Consider the following 23650-nt stretch of genomic DNA (forward strand, 5'->3'; position numbering starts at 1 on the left):
AACGCCGGGCGTATGAGCGTACTATAATGCTACGCCACTGGTGAAGTGTTCTGTAGTGTATAAAGATAGGTTAGTGAGTGAAGATGAATCATATTAGTGTGTTATTACTTAAACACACACTGTTTTTCACGTTACCAAACGAGGATAAACATCTTAGCCAGTGGCGCCATCATTGCGGAGGTTTTTTTATCGGTTTCTTGGTCACGTTGGCACTACCCATCATACTTGCCGCCGGTCGCCACTGGTTTCAAGTGCTTCAGACAGTTCCTGAAATGTATTTGTTATTAACCCTGCGTTAGGTGTGTCACTTTCTGTAACACACTTAGGCACATGGTGTACACCTGTCAGTGGCGCAGGAACGTTTTTCATTTGGGGGGGTACAAAATTCAGCCTCTCATATTGTACATTAATTAATATTGTATTATTATTACATAAATAGGTACAAGATAGTAAAATAATAGAAATATAACAGCAAGTATTCATTATCTAGCGTACGTGTAGTTAAGATCGCCAAGATTTGAACAAAAACAACTGCCCTGGCAAGGAATTTAATGTCAGATAGAAAAAGAATTGAATATTTATTGAATAACAAAAAACAAAAAAAGAAGGTAGATCCAATTAACGAAAAGTAAAGTTCCTGATTAATATTTTATGGATATTATCATTAGTAGTGTGCATAAATCTTTGGAATCCTTCAAAGCCGTATGAGCCAAATTCTTTGCCTTCCAATAAGTTCAGCGGAGAAAACCATCGAGTATACAGGGTGCAGCAGAAATAACTCCCAGATTTCATTCGTGAATAACAAAGCAACGATAGATGTTAGGCAAAATTTTATTTCACAGTTGGAAAGAACAAGGATTACCACTTTGTTTCCCATATGTACCGAGACAAGTCCACGAACGCCCCTACTTTTTTGAGGAAGACGGCACGCAGTTAATGTAACGTCTGACAGTTATGTATGGATGTTACGCAACTTCCTGCAGCCGCAATCGAACGAACGTGGCAAATTGGCTGTGTGGTTCCAACAGGATGGTGCCACAGCACGCGTATCGATGAACGTGCTACGTGAAATGTTTCCAGGGCGTCTGATCTCACTTCGAAGTGACCTTCCATGGCCAACTCGTTCCACCGAGCTCGCACCCTGCGACTTCTATCTGTGGGAGTACCTGAAGGCTAAAGTTTACCAAGGAAGGCCGAGGACAGCCAATGATCTGAAAGATGGTATCAGACAGGAAAGAGCGGCAATACCGACCAGACATGACTAGGGGGGTAATGCAGAACTTCAGGGCGAGACTTCAGAAATGTGTACACTGTGCAGATCGGCATTTGGACGATATTATTTTAAAACAAAGTCAACTATGTCACACAAAATGGTGACTTGTGGCAATTTTGACAAAAAATAATTGGAACATTTTGTTCTTTGCAAATGTGCAATAAAGTTTTGCATAACATCTATCGTTGCTTTGTTATTCACAAATGAAATCCGGGAGATATTTCTGCCGCACCCTAACCTTTAATTGTTACGCTGTTCAAGCATGGTATTGGCATTGATGGAAATTGAGTATAACAAATGCTTAACAATTATATTTTGATAAATTACTTTTACTACTTGGTAAGTCTTTCGTGGGGAAGGGGTCCGGACCCCCTGGACCCCCACGAAAACGTCCTTGATACCTAGTTACAATGTGAAGCCATGAGAAATGTTCTCTTTTAGAACAGCACACATGAATGTCCTGTTATTTAATGCATAAATATTTTTCATTTTTTTTGTTAGAATTTAAGTTTAAAAAAAAAACAGATTTTAAAATCAGATACCAATTCTGAAACATATAAGGCTAAGCTCTGGACCTCATTCTGGGCTTATTTGGATTTCACGGAATGGAAAATCAGGAGTGAGGGGGATCTTGAGCCACCCCAACCAGGAATAATCATCTCCCACCCACTGGATTTAGAGACTACATTATATAGAGTTCCACTTCAGTTCCGTTCATTCTAATTTTAAAAGTCTCATAGCTACGCATAAAAATATCTTTAAACAACTTATGGCAGATGTGTACCACATCCAATGACTTTTAGAAGCCATGTATTTGGTATTTTCTCAGACATCTATAGGGTGTTGTATTAAAAAAGAAAATAATGAGTTCAGATGGTTCCCAATCAACTCGTAAGAAGTCTAACTTTGAAATATTTGTGAAAAATTTGACAAATCATTTATTTGTAATATATAATAATTATCTGTACCTAATGATGCTCTTCAAGTACTGGAAGTAATATCATTCGGTACATTTACAAAACCGAAATCCTTCAGCTCTCAGAAGTAGCAAGGAAAGCCATACGCTCAAAAGTTTATTCTTTCTTTTCAATTTTTGGTGGACAATGTGAAGAGCAGGCCAAGGTTTATTTTCGTATGTAGTGGTATTAAATGCAGATACATGCGTGTGTTTTAGGATGACATGTCAATTTCTCGTTTATGTGAAAAGGTAAACTTTAATGTAAGCAGAAGCATGTGCGCGTCACAGTTAAAGATTTTCGCATCTACAAAGAAAATCCTACACATTCCCACCTAGCCGGACTTCGTAGCGGAGGGGTTAGCATAGCATGCTATGACTCCTGAGGTCCCAGGTTCGAATCCTGACCTGCCCATGGGTGTTATTTTTGAGTGTACATCAATTTCATCATATCATCATCACTCATCCTCATCTTCGCGATTAGCCAAAAGTGGCAGAAATGCGAAGTAAAATAAACCAAATCAATCAATCAAATATTCCCATCTTACTCCCAGAGACCTTGTGAATCCAATCCAAAATCTACCAATAGAACCTGCAGTGAGTCTCATTTATCTCGTGCATTCATCTGACTAATGTAATTTTCTTACAATTTGACTTTAGAGTTTAACATAAAATGGCGTTGTGTTTGTGTTGCATTCGATATCACAATTAGATTTTAAGCAATTAATGTCCAATTATAAGTACACCTAATACATAGGTAAAAAATAGTCCCCCCTCTGATAAAATCGCAAATTGCACCCTGTTTAAATGTCTAGGAAAGATTTCATTTCACCTAGGAATGATACTGCGGTGCGATGAGTCGAGAATTGTCACAGCCTCATCTCGTCTCCTGTGTGGTGAGGTCCTTCTCGTTCTTGTTTGTGCTTATTTTTCTTTCGGTTTCCACTCTGAAGTTATGAAAACTTATTCCAAATTCAACTCATTCTCAGATAGGCTATTTTTTTAAAAATATATATCTTAATATATAGGTTTAAGTATAGTTTTCCCAACACCCTCTTACAAATTTATGAAAACTATGGGTGAGGTACAGGAGTGCATTGTAAACCCCCCCCCAAGTTGGTCTATCGTGTCTCGTATCGTTCGTGTAAGTGTTCCGTTTCGGAAAATTCAATTATAAATATTCAAAAGAAAATGGGGTCAGTCATATACTCTTCTGATGAAAATTTGTATCTTATATTCAAATCGACGTGACCACTGCATTAGAAATGTGTACCCCCCTTACGCAAAGCAGCAATTGTCTGCAGCGTAATTGTCTGAGAGTCAATCTGATTCCATCGTTCCACACACATTTTAAACAATTTTCATCTCCTTAAAGAGGTTTCCAAGAACTTAGGTCAATGAACTAACTAGTAGCAAGCACAATGTAGTAGAAAAGTTTACAATTAAATCTTTTGAATTTCTGTGGTAAGGACTATAATGCTTAAAATGTATAAACAATAATACATTTTTTACTGGGTGAATTGATAATAGGTAATTTTAACAATAGCACCTTCCGTCTGCTGTCAAATTACCAAAGTGGGGTACAGGGAGTACAACTCGATTTACGGATTTAGGGGGGTACAGTACCCCCCATCAAAAATGTACAATGTACCCCTGTACCCCCTGCGCCACTGACACCTGTCATCCAACCCTATAAGTATATTCAAGTAGAGTTGCAAAAAAGCAGGCTTCTTTGAATGGACAGTTTTTTTGTTTCGAAAGAAGGCTGGTTTTTTGGTGGAAAAAATGGAAATTTTGGCTTTTTACCAATTACAGCTAACCTATTTCACTTGAAGTTACTATTTTGAGCTTACAGATTTGTACTAACATTTCACAACTAGCTTAAAAAATTTACATGATGTAGCAGTCAAAGATAGATATTGGACAATCCCAGCGGACACACATTGCATAGTGGTTCATATACAATTTTAACCCTAACTTATCTAGTGTGTGTGTGTGGGGGTGGGGGCTTGCATGTCCACCACCTGAAGTTTTTATATTTTTCAACTGTTTTTGTAATAAATTACATTGTTCCCTAGGGTGCTCCCAATATTTTTGTATTATTTTTGTTCATAATAACATAAATGCAATGCAATTTGGAGGCAAAATGCACTTGAGGAGCATATCAGGTGGCATCTTTGAACGTGTCTCATTTGCGACACTCATGCCAGTGACAGTGTACACTTGGTTGGTAATGATGGTAATTATTTTAATTATTACATTTAATAAAGAACTACACTTCTATAAACAAAAAACATCAATAAAAATTATTATGGATTTTGTGAATTTTTTAGTAAATGACAAAATATATGACACACACTCATGCAATTATTATTTCTTGTTAATGATAGTAATTTTGTGATTATTATAATTAATAAATAACTGCACATATATAATAAGAAAAGAAAGCAGTAATTCAATAATAAAATGGTTTCTTGAATTTCAATGAAGAAAAAAAAGTGTGGGCCTGTGAGCCACCCCTCGGTATATAAGTTTCTCATATGGCATGGGCGAGCTAGGGTTAACTAAATGTGTAGTTCTGATGAGCACATCTCACCATGAAATGGACTTAAAACAAGCTTTTACATGTTTGTGTCTCAATTTAAAAGTTGATGTTATAAAATATGAAACAAATGTTAATTTCAAAATATTTGAAATCCAGAACTATATGTATTACATGAATTTGTGTATATATCCTGTTTAACAGAGCTTTGAGATGGAAGCGACACGTAGCTTAATAGTAAATGCAACCTTTCGAACCGAAGCAACGTAAGCTGCAAGTGTTGTCTGTCACTTCGCCTGTACAGTTTTCTCAGTGAACTTTCAGACTAGAGTTGCAAAAATGCCGGCTTTTTGAATGGACAGTTTGTTCCGATAAAAAGCCAGCTATTTTGAAAAAGAAAAAAAATGGAAATTTTAGCTTTTTACCAATTACAGCTAACCTATTTCACTTCAAGTTACTGTTATGAGTTTACACGCTTTTAGTGACATATTTTACAACTAGCTAATAGAAATTTACATGATGTAGCAGCCAAGACACAGATATTGGCCAATCCCAGTGGACACATATTGTATAACGGTTCAGATACAATTTTAATCCTAGCTTATCGAGAGTGTAGGAGGGGGGGGGGCTTGCAGGCCCACCACCTCTATTTTTTAGATTTTTCAACTATTTGGAAATAAATTACATTGTTTCCTAGGAAGCTCCCAATATTAAATTATTACTTTTGTTCATAAAAACAAATGTAATGTAATTAGGAGGCAAAATGCACTTGATGCACATATCAGGTCCCATGTTTGAATGTGTCTCATTTGAGACACTCATGCCAGTGACAGTGTACAATTGGTTGGTAATGATGGTAATTATTATATTTAATAAACAACTGCACTTCTACAAACTAAAAAGCATTAATAAAAAAATATTATAATTTTGTGAGTTTTAGTGAATGATAAAATATATGTGAGACACTCATGCAATAATTGGTTATTATTTGTTATTAATGATAGTAATTTTTGTAATTATTATAACTAATAAATAACTGCACATATACAGGGTATACAGAAATGAAAGGTGTGGTTATAAATGTTAATGAATCATTAATTTTCAACTTATGTGGTTGCAGCAAACACTGTTAGAGGTGGAAAATGTTTCAGATTTTGATATGCGAGTTAAAATGACAATCTTTTTGATGCACTGATTCCAAATATGGCCTCATCACGTAAGTATTTTCCACAAAAAAATCACATTCTCCATTGGCCCCCTTGTTCCCCAGATCTTACGCTGTGCGATTTCTTTCTATGGAGGTTTATTAAAGACAGGGGTTATCCACGACCAATGCCAACTTCCATCCAGCAACTTCGTGATCGGATAATGCATGATGTGCAGGACATTACAATGGACATGTTACACCATGTCTGGAACAAGTTAAATTACTGCGTCGATGTGTGTCATGTGACCAGGGGAGCCCACATTGAAGGATTGTAATTTTAACTTACATATCAAACACTGGGACAGTTTCTGCCTCTAACAGTGTTTGCTGCAACCACATAAGTTGATTTTTTTTTTTTTTATTCACATTCAAAACCGCACCATAAATTTGTGTATACCCTGTGTAATCAGCAAAGGACGGAATGATTCAATAATAAAATGTTTTCTTGAATTTTGGTGATAAAAAGTGTGGGCTTGTGAGCCGCCTCCCGGTATTAGAGTTTCTCGTATGGCATGGGTAAGCTAGGGTTAAAACTAAACATGTAGTCTGGATGAGCATAGGCGTGCACACGGGTAGGCAAGGGGGGCAGTCGCCCCCCCCCCAATCATGGACGTTTGTATATTTTTTGCCACGAAGGGATGACGTTCGTATATTTTTTGCCATGAAGGGACAAACAAGGTATTTTTCCGTGAGGCATATTACCCCCATAACAGTGTTGCCCCCTCAAAAAAAAAAAAAAAAAAAAAAAAACACTTGAATTTGAAATTATAGCATAATAATTGATGTAAATTACAATGACTGAAATCAAATTAGATGTGTAAAATATATACTTTTAGGTTGACATTAGTTTTCAAAGGGGGAGATGTGGCCATCCTTGCCCCCCCCCCCTTTCCAGACGTTCCATGCCCCTATATTATTATAATTTCACTTAAAAATTTATTTATTTATTCTTATTTATTTACTTAAAGTTTCAGATACAGTACTGAAAGACCATTTTATACTGAAACTGTAGCAACAAGAAGAAAATAAAAATAATAATAAAAAAAATAACAACAACAAAACAAGACAATACAAGATGGCAGACGAAAAAAAGAAATTGTTACACGTACATTCTTAGCGATTGTTGGAAACTGTGTTCTGACAAGAAAATATCAGTATTTACAGGCAGGTTATTATATAAGTGGGGGAGCCTATAGTAAAGAGATCACTGTAGGAGAGAGAGTCTTGTAGCGGGAATGTGAAAGTACTTTACGTTGTGGGTTGGCCATGCGGGTACTCATAAATGAAATTGGTTGACAAGGAATTCAGTTTCAATTTTGCCTATAATGATTTTATGCAAAAAATTCATGTCTGCTAGTTCGTGACGAGTATGTGGTGACTGGATCTTCAAAATAGACATAATATCTGTTTTATGGAGGTGTCTGAGAGAAGGAATTCTATGGCGAGCAATTGTAAGGAAAAAGCTGAGGACAGAATCAATCCTGGAAAGATTAGTTTTAGAAGTCATAATCCAGATAGGAGAGCAGTATTCAAGAATGGGAGAGATAAAGGATTTGAAAAATATGCTAATGGCTGATTGGTTTTGGATTTCAGGGAACCTGTACAGAATACCAAGGAGAAGCATGGCTCATTTAGTAGTATATGTAATGTGATCATTGAAGTTTAGCTTTTCATCGATGATAACACCAAGATCATTTTGAGAGAAAACATTTTTGATGGGACAGTTTTCGAGAGTATAAAGAGAGATCAGTTTGTTCCTTTTTAAGGATATGGTGAGGCAGGAGCATTTCTGAGGATTCAATTCAAGTTTCCACTGGCAACACCACACATGTAGTTCTGTAAGAGCTTGTTGTAGGATTAGTGAATTGTGTTCCGATTCTCTGAAGAGTTTACAGTCATTGGCAAAGAGAAGTACATTTACGGGAAGAGAAGACAGTCTGTCGGGCAGATCATCCATGTAAAGAAGGAACAAAAGTGGGCCTAAGACACTCCCCTGGGGGACACCGGACAGAATGGGTAGAAAGCTGGAAGAGGAGCCAGAGAGGATAAAACAGTGCTCTCGTGCATGCAGATAGTCTGTTAGCAAAGACAGAAGTTTACCATGGATGTGAAATCTAGATTGTAATTTATGAAGAAGGAGATTATAGTTAATTTTATCGAAAGCTTTTGAAATGTCCAAACATATAACATCAAGCTGGGAATTGTTTGAGATAGACTGAGTAGTCTGAGAAAGTAATACCGATAGATTGGTCAAGCAAGAGCTGCCTGGAAGAAAACCATGCTGAGTAGTATTTATAAGGGGAGATGTGAACTTAAGCAACCTGTCTTTGATTATTTTCTCACAGATAATAGAGAGAGGTGACAAAAGAGAGATTGGTCGATAACATTTTACAGAATGTTTGTTTCCAGATTTATAGATCGGTACAACATTTGCACGTTTGAACAGTTCAGGAAACATACCTGCATAAAAACACTTGTTTAGTAAGAGACGAGCCAGGCTGTCAGCAGTTTTGCGAAGGAAAATTGTCGGAATTTCATCAGGGCCTAAGGAACGGCGCAATGGCAAAGAGGTGAGGAGAGATTTGACTTCTTGAGGGGAGGTTTTCACCGAGGAGAGAGTGTGGGAACTAACAGACTTAATATGAGGAAGAGGTTCGGAAACTGTCTCTGAGGAGAAATTTTCATGAAAAAAAGTGTTAAAAAGTTGTGATCTTTCGTCTACAACAGCGGTGTGAGAATTATTTACAATTTCCATAAGCACACGAGGATTCTGTTTTTCTCGAATTTAATAATGAGTAGAACTTCTTCGGTTCAACAACACACTCTGCTGTTATGTTAAATACATATTCAGTATACCTTGTTTTAGTCAATATTTTGAATGTCTCCGAATATCACTAAACGTTTTGTGGGTATGTTCATTCGGGTACTGCTTCCACAAGTTCCAGGCCAGATAGTTAGATGTCTTTAGTGTCACGTTTGGGTGCCACACTTTAGTCTTGCCTTTCATCTTGACATAGGTTGGCCACTCTGGAACCATGATAAAATTCAAGTATACTTCCCAGTTTTCAAGGCGAACTTCCCAAAAACTGAAGGGTACAAGTAGATGTTTTCTCTATTTCAACCTTACGTATTATCACCTGTCATCACCCATACACATTGACAATATAAAGGGTCTGTGTGATTACAACGTATCAAAAATTTCTAATTCAATTCAATTAAATGGTATATATATTTAAAATATTTAGTTGAAAGTGAGGAGTTTACATTTGCCATTTCACATACTCAGACATGAAATACATCTACAAAGACAAGTCACAAATGTTACAGGATACACTAATCCACAAAAAAATGTTAAGTGTATAAGAATTTCACACTCAAATTTACCTAATCAACTTTTGAGATATTTTATTTCGTAATAGTGTACCATCTGTCACATTGCTCTGCATAGGACATTAACAAAGTAAACAGATTGAGAGAATTCTGCTTTATTTTTCCATGCAGCATTTTCCCCTTCCTCAATAAAAATAAAAGCTAGACTGTGAAAAACTTGACTCAGGGCATTTATAAATATGTATAAATTCAAAAGGATTTGGATAAATAAAAGTTGCAATTTTTCACATCTACGGTGAAAAATTCAGGCAAATTCCAGGTGAGTGACCACCCTGATACAGCATTTCTCCGAAATCTACATGGAACTTCCTGTGCTAGACCCGAACCCCCAAGTCACAAGGAAGGGTGAACGAACCTTTGAAAAGGACAAATCTTGACAAATGAATTGTTTCTATTGGCTGCTCTCCTAACCACTCAACATCATTGGTATCAGTGAAGAAAATTCAACTGATATTTACCGATACCACTAGCATTGGCTGATACCGATATATCGGTATCAGATCAGCTCTAATGTTTTCATGTGACATTGAAAGTATGCTCTTTCTTGCATCTTTGTAAGCCTGTAACTTTTATCACAAACTACAAGGTAAAAATATTTCGGATTTTAATGCATGTCTGAACATTGTATTACTTAAATTCTTTTCAAATATCTGGCAGACATCATAACCGCAACACTTTAAACATTGAAGGAATCAGTCAATTACCAAAGCATGAATATAACTAAAATACTGCATGAAATATTACATTAATTTACAAAACTCTACATCCTTGCACAATGCTGTGATGAACCCCTTTAAATGAAATGAGGCATATTTTTTCACACGTTCAGTATTTTTTCTTTTTTTCCAGCATTAATGATTTAAATAGAAATCACTTCTTTTTGTAACTGATAAACAGGCAGAGATCCTTCATTTGAATGGAAATTAATGCATCTGGCATTAACAGTGATGATATGATATAGAGAATGGTATCACATTGTACCTCTACAATTACGCATCAGTAGAGGTATGCACATTTCATTTTTGACAGAAACACGAAATGTGAACTAACACACTGCCATGTTCATTTTTCATGTTTATGAAAGGTGGGAGTTACATTTTCCTACCATGTATTGTCAGGAAAAGATGAACATCAAAATGCAAAATAAACTCAAACATGAAACTTAAAGTATATAATAACACTACTATAGTAATAAGTAGGGCTCAGATTTTTATGACATCATATATTTTCCCAGGGGCTGGTTTTCTGTTTGTTAAGTTAGTTTCTTGGTGTTTTGAAATCAATAACACTGTTTTTATTGGTCATATAAATGCATATTTCTACTATATTTTCGGTTTAGGGCATATTATGGCCCAGAAGTGTGGAATAAAAGCATATTTTCATGTTCAACACACAGTACTTCCAGTGTTCAAAAATAAATTCCTGGCTTGTTTCGCAAACTTATCTAAACAGCGGATTTTTTTTTTCCAGTTTGTTTTATACCTTGGTTGGAAAATAACCAACGGTGTATTTTTCCTAGACGTGCTTTAAAAAATAAACAGTGAAATTGCTTTCCAATCGTTCTTTTCATTGTCTGCAATCGGCTTAAAGATTGTTAGGCTATTGTTCATTCCATATCGTTAGCTGTTCTGCCCCTCCATTTCTATACCAGGTAACCAGACAGCATTGGACGTGTACATTATTTTCAGTGAGGGAGCGCATCAGTGCCAAGGAAGGGGAGAAAGGAATCCAGTTTAGACTTTGAAACTTCCAGTTCGCAGTGCATCCAGAGACCATCTTTGATCCAGAAAGTAGGGGAACGAATTTTGCAGGTAATGTGTACCTTGTTATAATTTCAAAGTGAAGTGCCCAGAGAGTGTGAAATTTAAAAGTTTTGTGAGAGAGTTCGGTGAAGTGTTTTTCAGTACTGATGGCCGAATTTTTATTTTGTAAATTGTGTTTCATATATATTTTAAATGTTAGTCATTTTAAATTTTACATAGGCCTATATCCTATTTGTCATATTTTCAGTTTTTAAGGTCATATTTTGCTAATTTTAAGGGCATAAATGCATGCATATTACAGAAGTTTTTAGGTCATAAAAATCCAAACCCTAGTAATAAGTATAGTTTTGGTAACTGCTCCGAATGTTTAACGATTTTTCACAAGTTTTAGGAAGTGCTTTAGAATAATGGAAATATTTGTGGGAGTAAGCTCGAAGCTTGGAGGAACTAATTATCGGAGTTAAAAGCCTCACTAATTTTTATTAAAGTAAAAAGTAAAGTGCTCCCCTGTGCTTAGCACCACGCCATGAAGGCATATAGGGGGTGTGAGGGTAACGCCCCACTAATTTTTATTAGTTACTGGAGAAATTATGATTTGAAAAGTAGCTTGCATGAGCAGGTGTTCTTGGATTCAAGCCGACTCAGACATGAGTTTTTGGAGATCACTATGCAAGGCATGTAGGAGGTTTTGTGTTCGAGACCAGGTATTTAAAGCATTTATGGGCATTATTTTAATGCTGAGGGACCTAAACTTGAGTCACCTAAGCTAACAATGAAACCTTCAGCAATGAAATATCCCCTTCACACCCAATGCAGATGAAGTAGATGGCAGCAGCAGTCCATATCCAAGATGACAGTAAAGGAATGTCTGCTCGCAAGAAAAAAATCATATAGGAGTATGCACAATGGGAAAAGTTGTTCTCCAGAAAAAACAAAGTAAATTATCACTGAAACTCTGAAGTGTGATTTAACAGTTTTGATCCCGAAATGTGTCCAGTTTTTGTACCGAAATCTTGATATTTTATTCACCAATAAACATGTGGCTCTATGCATTAGCAGATGATTTGCAACTGTAAATTAATCATGTAACCAACACAAAAAACATTATTGTGGCATTTCCTTACAGACGTATCATGAAATATCATGGAATGTCTAGGGTGACCCGGGGTAATTATTGGACAAAGACCAAAAACCATGTTGTATCATAATTTGTTACATCTAACCAACCAAAATTTGCTAATTGCACATCCAGCAATGCTCTCATTAATTATTGGGATGAGATTAGTACATTTTCTCAAAAAAAAGTATATTAATAACCCAAAGCACTTGAAAAAAATGGTTTTAACTTTTTTCAAATGAAACAAAATTGTGGATATGTGTGTTTTCTTTTACCTGGTCTTGAATTTTGTAATGCCCAGTCTTGGAGATGTGTATGAAGGTAGTTTGTGCTGAAAAACACCATTGTATGATGAACAGTAACAGTGTGACATGCATGTTTAATTATGTGGTAATTATTGGATGCAGCAGGGTAACTGGTGGACATACTATGGGGTAATTGGACAGCATATTGTCTCTTCTATTTTTTATGTAAGAATAATGCAAAAAATAACCCCAAGAGTTCTGAACAAGCCAAAAAAAAAAAAAAAAGTTAGTCCTGCATACGCCTATTTCTTCAGATTCTGAGAGTGAAGACATGGATGAAATTGAATTACAGGACTTGACGGATATTTCTTTTGGTGAGTATGATGATGAAACCAGTGTACTAGCACAATATGGGAAACATACACCACAAAGTGTTTGACAACTGAAACTTCACATTCAGTGTGTGTGTGAACATATTGAAGATGATGGTGTATATATGCTGTGTACTATTATCGAAAAGTACAAAATATGTTTTATGAAGACAAAGAAGAAACCTCAGACAAATTACTTAGCATTGAAATGAAATTTCTTAAATGGTTTGGAGACAACAGGTACTGGTGGCCAGCGCAACCACAGATTGAAATTGTGAAAACACTGTATGTGTTTTATAGTCCTGTGCCAACCATATCAGTTAATCCATTTCAAATAACTTGTAATGATGAAGTAAGGTCAATGTTTCAAAGCATCTCTAGACTCAGGAATGAAATATTCCCTACTCCGCAATCTGATCGTGTAATTATTGAAGATGATGTGGAAAGTGACAACCTAGTGTAGCCTATAGCATCTCAATACAATTTGTTGCTGTGTGATTGATTAAAATACATTTGTGCAATATTTGTAGGCCTACTTGAATAAAGAATCTGTCTAAAAAAAGTTTAGTTTTGAAAAGTTATGTATTTAGTTTTTAGTTATAACTGTATTTAGCTCTAATCAGTTCAGTTAGTTAGTTGTAGTTTGGTGACAGACAGCACCTAAATATGCTTAAATTTACTTGATATAGTTTGTGATTAAAAAATACCATTTGTGCGATGTTTGTACTTGAACAAAGCAGAAATTATTAAAAGGTTGCACGAAAAATTAAAAGTTTTGCTAATTTTTACTAGATTTCACTGTTATAATTTTTTTTTTTACAACAGTCATGTGGTGTTCAATAATTGCTCCACACACAGCACCTATAGTACACACCATTGTTAGGGTTACCAGATCGCTGTAAGGCAAATGTAGGATATGCTGTCGCAAAATGTAGGACATTAAGTCAAAATGTAGGATGCAACACATTCTCAATAAATAATCCATATTTCTATGGAACATGTTGGGAAGTAGTTGAAAAATGACACTTTTCAGTTTTTAAAAAAATATTTCCCAACAAAATGTTTAAATGCAAAATTTCAAAACTTGCAATCATACTAATCAATGCACCTCTTACTACTTGATTTAAGTGGTACTTCTCAGAGGAGACAATTTTTATCAAAATTTCAGGTTTTGTCAAACTATATATTGATGTTAAGAGTGGACAGTCAAACTCGTTGAAATTATAGAGACCAATACCAAAAATTTTATAGACTTTATGAAAAAATAATTCTCTCGTGAGTCTGTTGTGCTGATGGCAATGAAAGTACTCTCTCAACATGTGAATTATGACCTGTAATGGCAAACAAATATTCAGCTATTACTGTAATTTAAAATGGTCTCATCTTGGGCAGTTTTTAGTTCAATAACAGGGTGTCTACCAAAATAATACATCCAGAAATCTTGACTTTTTAGGGACTTTTCTAGCTCCTACTTAGGTAAAGTTGGAAATTAGTAATTAAGAATATAAATATTTTTTTAATGAAAATCCCTACCAAAGAGCCAGTTAAGATGAAAACTGAAGCTGAATTTAAGAAGAGAATTACATCTGCTATTTCGTATTAATGCATCCTGAACTGTGTTTGGCAGACAAGCGAGGCTTTGGCGTCTGGACTCACAGCCAGTATAATCTTATGTGGGGTTTGTGTCGGTTGTCCCTATATGTTTATGACTATCCATTCATCCATCTTATTTTACCATCATTCATCCTCATCTTCACGATTAGCCAATGGGACAGAAAAAAGTGAAGTAAAATAAACTAAATCAACCAACCAATAGCAAAAATTCTTGACCACAAGAATAATTAATTGCCTTTTTAGTGACTTCTTGACCTGACCTACTTGTTGATTTTTTACTTTTTCTTGCCTTCTATGACTTTCTGGACTGACACCCTGAATAACTTTGTTCTCTATACCACTGCTTTACAATCAAATTATATTGAATAAGAATGGGCAACACCTTGTTCCATCAGTATAAACCCTAAGGCAAGAAATTCTGCTCAGGCATTGAACAGTGACGTTATCAGAAAGTGGTCTCAAGACTTTGTTCAATTGCTTCCATTTTCCCGTTTGTTTAATAGCAGGACAAACTTTATTCTTCTTGTGCAGTGACTGAATCAAAATAAATTTCACTATTGAGTTTGGAAGCGCAGTCCTTAGACTTGTAATTTGCATGACTTTTTTTCTGTTACGTATTTTCCTATTAATATTATGTGACACTCAAAATGTAGGACACTTATGATATTTTTCAAATTCCTCCCAGACGCCGGACATAAGGCTAAAATGTAGGACATGTCCGGGAAAATCCAGACGTCTGGTAACCCTAACCATTGTCCAATATTTAACCTGCAGCTCATCTTTGTACTGTGCAGAACAGTCTGAAAATTAATGTCCCATATTTACCCTGCTCTGTCCAAGGGTAACAAGGGACACACTTTTATTTTTATTCTACTCCTGAAAGGAATTAGTAAATTTCAACAATGGTACCGACAGATATATCAAATACCAAAAAAATTACTGGTTAGGAAAGTACATAAATGTGGGAGCTATGTTAAAACTTTGAATTTTGTCAGATATTTACCCTGGGTTACCCTATCAGTGTCTCTCAGAATGAAAGTGATGAGAAAAGAAATTCTTGGCAGAAAGGTCTGGTCACTGCTGGGGTGAACCTGGTTGGGATTGCAGAAGTAAGAAGGAATGGGAGAGGACAGGGATCAGATCAAGGAAAGTGTCACACGGAGACACTTATCTGTCGTAGGATTCTGCATTCTTGGATGGGGATGTTTCATCTTCGCTTACCACAGCTACACATTCTCAAAAACATTCTAGCTTCATAAAATATAGTTTTAATGATGGGTAATTGAGATTTCGCATACATTGATACCCTTACCTCGACCTTAACATAGAGATCTATGTCCTTAGGTGTATGAGACAATATCCACACACACATGTTAATTTTCCATAAATACAGATCTACAAATAAAGCTAAAAAAAAATTTACCATCTACCAGCAATTCTATGTAATGTTTGGATCAACACAAAATTAAATTTTGAGCCAAAAATAGGCATGATAACTATTGACAAAAATAGTTTTAAATCCATTTAATGCTCAGGCTAATCACAGGCGGATGGATGGTTTCAAGTGCAGTGCAATCTAAACTGCTGCACTATGTGCCTCTGGTAAAAATTGAACATGAGACCCCTTGCTTGCAAGGTGATAATGTTAGCTACTAGGCTAATTAACATGTTCTCTGCCAAGTTGGTCATAATGACCGAAATATGTGGCTTGACTTTGCTGTTCCTAGCATACCATCGGTAATGAGTATAACAATGAGGTGTATAAGGCATGACCGACAAGGTGTGGGGAGTCAAGTGCAGATAAAGGTGTTCAGATTATTCAATTTTTTTTTCTTTTACAGGAAAAAAGCAAAATTTTTGAATTTGCGAAATAAAGTCCAATAACCACTTTGGCGCAGGAGGAAAGAATTGGTGAAACCACCTGGCAGAGAATGTGTTAATTAACCATGATAACCAATAACAGGCAATTATAGAACATGACAAGTGCAACTTTAAAAAGGAACAATAAAAAAAAGGATATGGAGTAGCTATATAAAGTCTTTCCGTGGACAGTCTGCAATAGACAGTCGCACATAGCACTTCAAAGACCTCTAAGAGAAGTGTGATTTTTACCTTATCATGAGCATATTACTCTTGTGCAGGGGTAGAAAAATACAGGGTGCCCGGCCACCATGGCACCTGCTATTTTAAATTCAGTGCTAAAAAAATATATATATTTGCAATATTTCGAGTTTGCTTATGGAAATTTCCATTATGTATTGTTTAAATAATGTGTTTCTTAATGTTTGTGTGTTTTCTGTATTATATGTGTCATTAAATCAGAATAAAAACATCCCATGTTACGTTCTTGCACTGTTGCTGACGAATTTTAAAATCTGCAGTGATATGGTAGAGTTGGCCATATATTAGAATGTACTGCATAGTTTTTCATGCTGTTAGCAGCTGAGCCTTCTTTAGGAATGCCACTCTGGTGCAAGGATTAATTACTTATAATCCAATCTTGCATTAATAAATAAACTAAATGTTTAAATGTCATATTTCGAAATGTGTAGCTTTATCTTATTTATATTCATGGCTTTCTTAGCTAAAAAAAAAAAAGCTGGCTCCTGGCCTGACTTCTCCAACCACACATCAGTATGGAAAGTGGTACAGTAGCATTACACAAAGCACATGTCAAATATGTCACACCTGAACACATCAGATATGTGTATTGAACAGTGGTCGGAAGTAGCACTCTACTTGTAGTGTCACTACTGTAGCTAGCTACAAAATTCCTGCAGTTGTAGCGAAAATTTCGCTACAGCTACATTTCTTCTCTGCATTTTGAGGAAAATTTTGAATGTGACCACAGTGTCAAAGACAAATTCGACAACAACACTTACTTTTGCAGGAAGTTTATAAAAAAGTCTATTACATGTAAATACATATAATCTAGATTATAAATATCTTGATATCGCAGATTATAGATATCTGCGTAGTTTATTTCAATAGTTTAGAATAAATGTAATATCCAGATAACTAAACTGAACTGGCATATATGAATATATTCTGGCTAACAGCTACTTTTTTTTAGGTGCATCGCTATTTTGGGGAGAAACATGCCTCATTTGCTGCACCCCTGGAAAAAAAAAAGGCACACCAGGACAAATCCTGTGGATATCCATGGTGTAAGAGACAGGTAAATGTAATTAATTACTGTGTAAAATGCTTGTTGCAGTGCAAAAAAGAGCCATCAATGGATAGACAATAACAATGCAATAGTGACAGCATTCAGTGGCTCAGTACGTTTATAGCAATGATCATTGTTAGTACACAGGATCTCACCAGCAAGAAATTATTGTTACAAAAATGATAGACATACACTTTCTGGAATTACAATTATTTTGGTCATAACATTTGTTCACAATCAGGTTTACACTTCAATTTCCTCAATATATTTTATGATATTGTAAAAAGTATATACGAGTTATTGACTTTTCTGCAGAAACGATCATTTTCGGTAACACTTTACTATACCGGAGACGGATTTCTTCAAATTTACAGGAGAAAGTACTTATGCAAATCATTCTCTGTAGTGTTGTTGATGTTCGGGAATGTAGTTTTGATCCATTTTAATGCAAAAGCATGTGGTTTTCTATGAAAATCTATTTCCGACGTGCTATTGCTGCTGCCGCCATTTGCTTTCTGCACGAGAGCACAATATGCTCTCGTATTGTCTGTATATGCTAAATCGAACGAAAGGAGTGCTAATAGAACCTAACCTAACCTAGTAGGCATACCTCGTCCCTGTGATGGTTCATGGGGCTATTGTGAATTTTTGGGCTAACGTCAATGGTTTTTAGGGCTGACCGTGGATGGTTTGTGGGAAATAAGGAACAACAGTAAGTACTCGTTAATGTAATAAATAGACATTATTTTAGTTAGAAATTCATTATTTCACCTAAAGAAATGTTCCTCAATGCAGAATAGTACGTTAGCAAGGTAAAAAACTGCGAAATAAACCATTGATAGGTGTCTCTGGTATAGTATAGTAGTACCTCAGTTTCTTTAGTTAATAAAAAAATAATATACAGTTTCCAAATGTATGCATTTCTTCTACTTTTACGTTGTTTTTCTGTAACTTATTCTAATCATGACAATGAGGAAGAATAGTTTATTTTGTTATCTAGAGTCACCTTCTGACACTTTTGGGTAATTGTGAGAATAAGGAAGAATGATGAATGATGATGATGAGTAGTGTGGGGAATGGAGGAGGATCCATCCTCCCAATTAGGCATCTTTCCTAGTTTTTGTTTTGAGTCCACTTTATGCACAGATAAGCTAATTGAGACTGGATCAGAATCACTAGTGCCTCTGCCAGGTATCGAACCTGGGGCCATTCGATTACAAGGTGACAAAATTTCCACTGTCTCTTCAGGGAAACATTCCCAACAGGAAACTTACGTAAAGCATCCCTCCACTTGTTGCTCATTTAGCTATAGCAAAGCAGCATCCCCCAGCTATTCGAAATGTTAGAGCAAACATCTAACGAAATACGGAAATTATTATAGTAAATAGCAATCTATTTTCCAGTAAGTACAACTATCATACTCCTTTTGAATATCCATGCGGTTGTTTCAATTATTTTTTTATGCAGAAGTTGTGAGTAGCGCACATGCGTAGCGTAGTGAGCTACTTTTTGGTAAATGTAGCTGAAGCTGTAGCGAAGCTACATTTTTGGACGAGTAGCGGTAGCTGTAGCAAAGCTACTTTTAAAATGTAGCGTTCTGATCACTGGTATTGAATTTCGTTACAGTTTCTCACTTGCAGTAATGCTTGGTAGGGTAAGATGGGGTAACTGGGCCACCAAAATACCAGGATTCAACTTTGATTGAGTATTACACTTGACATGAGACCAACACCGACCAGATTATTAATTCATACATTCTCCAAAGCTTTATTTTTCTGACCATGTTGAAATTTCTAAAAATAAAATTATGAAGTACTGGTAATTGAAAAAAAATATCAAAGGTGAGTTTTACAACAAAAAAAATCACTGAATACCTTTAACATTTATCATGTTACAACTTTTCTCTCATGCAAGATGATAAAAAAATATGCAGCATTTCAATAATGTTATTTGTTAAACATATTTCTGTGTCATATGTTTCACTTTAGTATTTCCAAAAGACCCTATGAATCACAAAAATATGATTTGAACAACCTTTAAAGAGCTCAACATGAAGTTTCTATACGATTGAATGCCACATAGGGCAAAAAAATATAACCAACTTTAATCATGAAAAATATACTAAACGTAGCATTTTACAGGCAAATATCGAACCAAAACGATTTCACCCTGTGTAATAAGAAAAAAAATATAAGCCTGCAACTAGGTAAAGCAAACGAAATACATCTTGACTGTGTACTTCTCTACAGGCTCTGAACAGAATTTTTATTTATTACCATGAAATGAATGCTGAGAATACTAAACTTAATTGGGTAAATTTCTCGTATCGGACAAACAGCTGAAATATCATAATTCTTTTCATTTCAATATTCGTACTTACGTATTCTGCATTGACAAACATTGCTGAAGGTTACATTTCGCTAATTTCACCGAAAATAGCTATATTTGCGACATATCGAGTAAGTTTTCTTGGTTGCTTCTTCCCTTCCGTAACACGGGAAATGGCCGTCACAGTTTCACCACCGTAGTCCATATGCAATGTTTCAACTCCACCACGCGTAGAAAGTGCAAGATTAGCGAAATTGAGTGATCCGCGATCGGCACAATTGCTCATTATTTACCGGTGAGGAGGAATGTCGGAAATGTGTTCGGGAATGTAGTTTTGATCCATTTTAATGCGAATGCATGTGGTTTTCTACGAAAATCTATTTCCGACGAGCTATTGCTGCTGCCGCTATTTGCTTTCTGCACGAGAGCACAATACACGCTATTGCTGCTGCTGCTAGAAGCCGATGTTGTCCGAATGTCGGAAACATGTTCGGGAATGAAGTTTTGATCCATTTTAATGCGAATGCATGTGGTTTTCTACGAAAATCTATTTCCGACGAGCTATTGCTGCTGCCGCCATTTGCTTTCTGCACAGGAGCACAATACACGCTATTGCTGCTGCTAGAAGCCGACGTTGTCCGTATATGCTAAATTGGACGAAAGGAGTGCTAATGGAACCTAACCTAACAGGCCTAACCTAACCTAGTAGGCATACCTCGTCCCCGTGATGGTCCGTGGGGCTATCGTGAATTTTTAGGCTAACGTCAATGGTTTTTGGGGCTACCCGTGGATGGTTTGAGGGAAATAAAGAACAACAGTAAGTACTCGTTAATGTAAGAAATATACATTATTTTCGTTACAAATTCATTATTTCACCTAAAGAAATGTTCCGCAATGCAGAATGTTACGTTAACTACATTAACGAGTACTTACTGTTGTTCCTTATTTCCCACAAACCATGCACGGGTAGCCCCAAAAACCATTGACGTTAGCCCAAAAACTCACGATAGCCCCACGGACCATCACTGGGACGAGGTGTGCCTACTAGGTTAGGTTAGGCCTGTTAGGTTTGGTTCCATTAGCACTCCTTTCGTTCAATTTAGCATCCGCGCATCCTACACACGTCATTTTCAAAACGTTGATCATGTTCAACTGATCATACGTATTTAAACGTGTGACCAGTTACATAAACGTATGTTTGGAAACACTGGCCCGGATTACGTCATCACGCACAGGCTACATCCACCTGGAAGTAAATGGATGCAAGAGCTCTCGTGCAACGGTCACACATTTATATCGAAAAAAAGATGATTAACCGGCAAAATTGAATGAACGATGCGAGAAAACACTTCCCCGAACTTCCACAACTATAAAGAAACTGCATTCGGTAAGTAATTTCTCCTGTAAATTTGACGAAATCCGTTTGTCCGATACGAGAAATTTACCCTTAATTGGTCAGCACATGCTAGATCATCATACAGCATACGGCAGGTGAGCCAGTGATTCCACGTACGCACATTTAGCATCCTTGCACCGCCTATTACTTTTTAACAATTCATTTTCCATGGAGAATTGATTGAAAGAACATATCACATTATGTATTAAACCTACCTTTTTTCTCTAGTTGACATGTTTTGGTTGTTGCACAAGGCTTTAAGGCCACAGGTTTTAATACTGTAGGTTGTACAGTTTCTGTTACAGTAACTTCTTTACATATAGGTTCGAATTCTGTTTGACAACGATTACGTAGATATGTTTGCCTTCGTCCTCTTCCCCTTCCCCCCATGGTGTACCTTATATCTTGGGTGAAAGAACCGTAACACCTTGCGTATCCACAACAGCCTTTTAATGTTTCCCAGTCACAAATCACAAACTTAACTTGGTAACTTAAAAGTATGTGTATTACAAAACAGGCCGAAAGACAGTGCAGTGGCTCTTAATGCTTACCTTTGCAGTGAAGTTAACGCTGGAGTATACTATTGATTCTTCACTTCTACATGTTGTTTATTTCAATAAATGCTATTTTTTGATGGCGATATATCATCTTCCATTAAAATCGAATAACTTATACCTAAATTGATCTCCAACACTCAACTTCCATGTCTGAAAACAAACACTCTTCGATATATGAAAAACACTGCCATCTGTTGTTATTTTGGTCAAGTGATGAACTTGATTGTGTCTCACTTATAGCACACTTTTGAATCACCTTTTCGGCCAAGCTCCGCCTTTCGACTTGTGATGTCACAAAAATTTTAGTGTCTTAATGCTAAGAGCCCTAAAACTACGTGATTAAGTAAGCTTTGCATTAGAAAGATGTATTTCCCTTCCGTAGATCATTTAAAGAGCAAATTAGGATTATACGGAACGTAAATTGGCAGCGAAAGGAATTAGAGAAATCCTGACGTTGTGGAAGGGCTAGGCTACTGATTATGTTTGTTTAAAGTTATAGCTTTCGCATTCATGCAATTGCAAGAAATTTCTAACATTCTGGTGCAGAAAATTTCCATAAATATGCAATTTGTATGTGCGACAACTGAAAATTATCCGAAGTTGGATCGGAACGGGATTTTCCCCCAAACCCGGCACCGATATTTCGCAGTTCTCCCTTATCGCACAACACTTGACCTTATTTTCTGACGTCACAGCAAAATTGCTTTAAATTTTAGGCTAAATGCCTAACTTTTTAGGTTTAGTTCTCTTATCATAAATAATATTTTTTCAGTTCATTTATGCTAATAGAACCAAACATAATAGACCTAACCTAACCCCGTAGGGATTCCTGGTTTAACGTCAGAACGAAAGGTTGCTCAAGTGTTGTGCGATAAAGAGACCTATATTTCTCACACTGCACATCTTTCGGCCGTAAATATGATAAATGTACAGGGTCCTTCTTTCCCCTTTGGGCGCCTGACGGCGGCACGCTTGGCGGCCGCCCGGACGCCAAGTCCCGTCAAATCGCGTGCGATATCTCCGCTATGGAAACCGCTAGCTTCGAAATGACTTCAAGTTCTCCCAATTACATTTACAAATACAATCAAAATAAGCACGCAAATTGTCACGGGGGATGTTGGAAATATTGTCCTCGTGCATCCACTCGTTTTTGGCATGGTTTTAGTAAATTTGTAGGCTGATCCTGGAGATTTGTTTTAAATTTTATGCAATAATAGGCTAACGATTTGCCATAAAATGCCTTTTCTTGTTCCTTGGCCAGATAATGTAGGCGTTTATGTTTAAAAACCGTCTCGTGACATTTCTGAGTGGTATTCATTGATTGATTGATTGTTGGTGTTTTAAGTCCACTTTATGCACAGTAAGGCTAATCGGGATAGACAGACCTACAGTTAAAGTGGGATCCGAACCCAGGGACGTCGGAACTTATTTTGGAGTGTGGGGGGCAGGTTTTCAAATCCATCAACCAGTTTTCAAAATCTCTTCCCTTATATATATAAAATAAAATAAGCTACATAATAATAATAATAAATATATATATTTATTACATAAATAATAAATATATACTTATTGAATATATGAATATCCTCAGTGGAGAAGACTCATAAGAGATAAGAGGAGGCCCAGAGACCTCTATTACGGAATATTTTATTACTCATAATTGCATTAAACGGCACTTAATACATGAAAACTGAATTTTTAGGTCTTACAATAATTACCGCAA

General features: G+C 36.2%; 1 protein-coding gene across 2 annotated transcripts in view; it reads right to left on the reverse strand.

The window, feature by feature from the left end:
- The window catches only part of wap (DDB1 and CUL4 associated factor wap), a 72143-nt gene extending 50033 nt beyond the window's left edge, over positions 1–22110 (reverse strand). For both annotated transcript variants that reach the window (XM_083117012.1, XM_083117011.1), the window contains exon 1: positions 21922–22110. The gene's annotated coding sequence lies outside the window, so the exon portion shown is untranslated. The remainder of the gene's footprint in view (positions 1–21921) is intronic.
- Positions 22111–23650: the final 1540 nt, after the last annotated feature.

The sequence above is a fragment of the Lepisma saccharinum genome, chromosome 2 (assembly GCF_977018435.1).
Source record: "Lepisma saccharinum chromosome 2, izLepSacc3.1, whole genome shotgun sequence".
Lineage (NCBI taxonomy): Eukaryota > Metazoa > Arthropoda > Insecta > Zygentoma > Lepismatidae > Lepisma > Lepisma saccharinum.